The sequence below is a fragment of the Vitis riparia genome, chromosome 18 (assembly GCF_004353265.1).
Source record: "Vitis riparia cultivar Riparia Gloire de Montpellier isolate 1030 chromosome 18, EGFV_Vit.rip_1.0, whole genome shotgun sequence".
In the NCBI taxonomy this organism is placed as follows: Eukaryota; Viridiplantae; Streptophyta; class Magnoliopsida; order Vitales; family Vitaceae; genus Vitis; species Vitis riparia.
In genome coordinates, this window is record NC_048448.1 from 14,519,472 (window position 1) to 14,523,756 (window position 4,285).

Sequence of the window (4,285 nt, forward strand, 5' to 3'; positions counted from 1 at the left end):
CCTGTCGATATTCAGTAGCATCAGAAAGGTTTGCTCTATCATGGAGAGATAAAACGGAGTTGCTGGAAAGAGGAGTGTGAACTTCCTTAGCATCAAACATTCTAGTACGAGAAAAAAACATCCTGAATGCACTTGCTTTGAGTGAGTAATATCCCATGTGAAGTGGTAAGAACTTCGACACCCAAGAAGTAATGAAGCACCCCAAGATCTTTAATGGGAAACCTTGTAGATAGTCGTTGGACAAAACTTGTAAGAAATGAGGAATGATTAATAGTGAGAATAAGATCATCCACATAGATAAGCAGAGAAGCAATGATGCCATCATGAGCATAAATAAATAAGGATGTGTTTGATTGAGCATTAGAGAAACGAGCAAATAGGACAAAAATTTTCAACTCAATATACCACACACGAGGAGCTTGTTTGAGTCCATACAAAGCCTTCTGTAATTTGTAGACATGATCAAGAAAATTTGGATGAACAAAGCTAATTGGTTGAGTTATGCAGACATCCTCTAAAAGATAACCATGAAAAAATGCATCAAGTTGCCGAATAGACCAATTCTGTGAGAAGGCAAAACAAAGAACAAGGCGAACAATGGTAGGTTTTGATAACTAGACTAAAAGTGTTGGTGTAGTCAAGGTCAGGTTGTTGGTGAAAGCCTTTAGCCACAAGACGGGCCTTGTATTTACAAATTGAGCCATCAAGATTTTTCTTAATGCAAAAAACCCACTTGTAGCCAATGAGATTCTATTGAGAATTAGAAGGAACAAGTTGTCAAGTTTTATTCTGGATAAGAGCATCAAACTCCTTAGACATTGCTCGTCTCCACTCAAGAATATTCAGTGATTGTGAGACACGAGTAGGTTCAATCAGAGAATTGGGTGAAGAAAGAGTAGAAAGAAAAAGGTTTTTAGGTTTAAAAATATTATTTTGAGATTGTGTAACCATGGGGTTAGTACAAGTAGGAGAAGAAGGACATACCTTTTATGGAACACTTTGATGAAGGAGGTGTAGGCGAGGTTCAATGGAGAGGGGCTCTTCATGAATAGGAACATCATTAGGGGGATGAGAAGTTGCCGATGAATTAATATGCACACATGTTTGTGATTGGGAAGAAGGAGCAAAATTTGATGATGATGAGGCAGACATAAGAGAGTTGGGTTAGAGGGAACTTGGGAACCTACAGTCGATGGAGAGAACGACCCAAGGGATTTGCGAATAAGGGAAAAAGAGGAATCAACGTGGAAAGGTTGAAGAGATTAAAAGGCATAATAGAAAATAAAGGTGTGTGGGTGACTGGGTGGGACCAATTCTGAACATTGTCCAGTGTTAATCTGGACAAGTTTTGGTCAAGCAAAGAATAAGGAAAAATATTTTCAAGAAAATAAACATATCGAGATATGTTAAAACATTTCGTGGAAAGATTAAAGCAAAATAGTAGGCACTTTAATTCTTTGAGTAACCAAGAAAAACACATGGTTTTGACTTTGGTTCAAGCTTATGTTTAATGTATGGCTTCAACCAAGGATAACATAGGCACCTAAAAACCCTTAACTTTGAATAATTCAGGGAACAACCAAACAATTTTGCATAAGGAGTGTGAAAGGATAGTGTGGAAGTAGGGATTCGATTGATATGGTATGCAACAGTCATGAATGCATAAGACCAAAATTGAAAAGGGAGAAAGGCTTGTGTCAGGAGTGTGAGACCAGTTTCTCTAATGTGACAATGACGACATTCAGAGAATCCATTGTGTTTAGGTGTGTGTGGAGGTGTGTTAAAATGATTTATACCATGAGATTCAAATAAAAATAAATAAATAAATAAAAATTAAGAGCAATAAACTCACCCCTACCATCAGAATAAAAGGAAATGATTGGTTTTTGAAAATATTTTTCAACTACCAATTTAAATTTTTTGAACATAGTAGGAACATCTTATTTGAATTTAATTGGAAACAATCACAAATATTTTGTGAAATGATCAATGAACACAACATAATAGCGAAAACCGTTAAATGATAATAGGAGATGACCCCCAAACATCCAAATAGATTAATTCAATAGGTGCATGACTTGTCAAAGTAGAAACAAGAAAAGGAAGTTTATGCATCTTATTACATTTGCAAGCATTACAAGCATTTTCACCATGTAAAGAAGAGGACAAAGGCAACTAATTAGAGAAGACAATTGATTGGAGAATTTTGGAGGGATGGCCAAAACGATTATGCCATTGTTGAAGAGAGGTTTTGAGATTGGCAAACGCAAGGATAGGTGTCAATGAAGTCACATGTGATGGCCATTCGTAGACTTTATCTTGATTACACCCCTTCACTAGTGGTGCCCCCGTTTGAAAATCCTTCACCACAAAGGAAAAAGGTAGAAACTCAATTGAGACATGATTAGATTGACAAAATTTAGAAACAAATACCAAATTCTTTTTCATTGAGGAAACACAGAACATTAGAAAGGGTAAAAGGTTGAGAGGAGTGAGAAGAAAGGGAAGAAAGAGTGGTAAAACTAGTGTGAGTTATGTGCAAACCAATACCATTACTAATCACTTGTCACCACTACCATCATACTCTGAGTGTAAAGACAGATTTTGCAAGTCATAAGTGACATGATGAGACGCACCAGAATCCATCAACCAACTCATATTAAAGCCATTTGATTGTGCTGCAAAGTGAGCTCTTGGTTGGGAAGAAAAGAAAGGTGGTTGATAGTTGAGTGGAGGTCGTGAATACTGTTGAAAAAATTGTTGCGATTGTGGTTGCAATGACGATAGAGAGACATGAAACCTCAGGCAACGCTTAGCTGTTTGGTCGTGTTCATCACATAGTTGACAATACCCTTTGTAGGGCTTTGGGTTAGAGTTTCTATTTGGATTCTGATCTTGTTTAGTACTGTTGTTACCACAACTGTGGTAAAATCTGCCCTGCTTATAGGTGTTATAATTGTTTCAGTTGTTAGGATTTTGTTTGGTTGCCACATTTGCAGTGATACTGTTGTTGTTTTGTTTCAAGCCTTCTCTCTTGAGATATCATGAGCAAGTAGTTTGTCATGAAGTTCCTCAAAGGTAATAAAAATCTCAAGTGCTCTCACAGTAGCAATAATCTCCTTGAATTCAGTATTCAGACCATCAAGAATGTGAATAATGAGGAAGGTTTCACTAATCAGGGCATCAACAAGTGCTAAAGCATCAGCATATATAACCTTTTGCTTGTTGCATGTCCTAAGTAATAGTGAGAGTGTCTTGTGAAAGATGAGAAAGATTTTCCTTTAGATGATGGATCCAGGTATGGGATGGTTTGGCATATGTAGTGGCAAGCTTCTTCCAGGCTGCTTGGGATGATTCAGACAGTGCAATGAAGAGAAAAATATCTTCAGAAATACAACCCAAAATTGCATTAAAAATGAGTTGGTCTTGACGAATCCAAAATAGGTACGCAGGGTTAGGAATTTCGGTATTATTCTCGGTTATGGTTTTTGATAGACAAGGGGTTGATCCATCAATATAACCTTTGAGATTAAGACCAACAAGCAACGAGTTGAATTGTTCTCTCCAGGTAGAATAGTTGTTGGATGTAAGTTTCAGAGGGGTTTGAAAGTCAACATTAATGGTGATGATATGATTTTGAGAATCAAATGGGAGAGAAGTTGTTGAATTGATGGGAGAAGAAACTGATGAGCCAGCCTTGGTTGGTTTTTGGTGCGTTAATAGGAAGGCTCTGATATCATAAGAAGAAGGGATGAAAAGGGTCGTGGGGATAAACAGGAAAAGCACTCACAGAATAAGAAATAGTGTTTAAATATACATGAGTGTTGACTTAGCGTATATGGCAAAAAAAAAATGTTTCTATAGAAAATTCTAGTCTATAGTAATTAGAAAGGATATATACAATGATCAAGCCTTGATTTGAGGGATTCATATTAGACAAGAAAACACAAGCTAAAACTTCAACATTTCCATTACCAGCTCTAGTAAAGGAAGCATTTCCAGTGAATAAGAACTTGAATTGGAATTGGGTTGGGCTAATCAATGGGGGCAAGTCTCCGAGGAAGGGTCTATGTCCCCTGTTTACAAAAAAAAAAAGCATGTCTCTTTTTCCATACGCAATTCAATCAAACTTTCTACATCAAGTGAAGTGAGTTGAAGCAAGCAGAGTTCGGAGTCGCTCTCGCTCTGCTCATATACTAACTTTTCTCGAAATCCCTTTTTGATCCCACTGCAACGGAAGATGAAGAAGAGGCAGTATAGACTATTGCTGGGTATCCAATTGGAA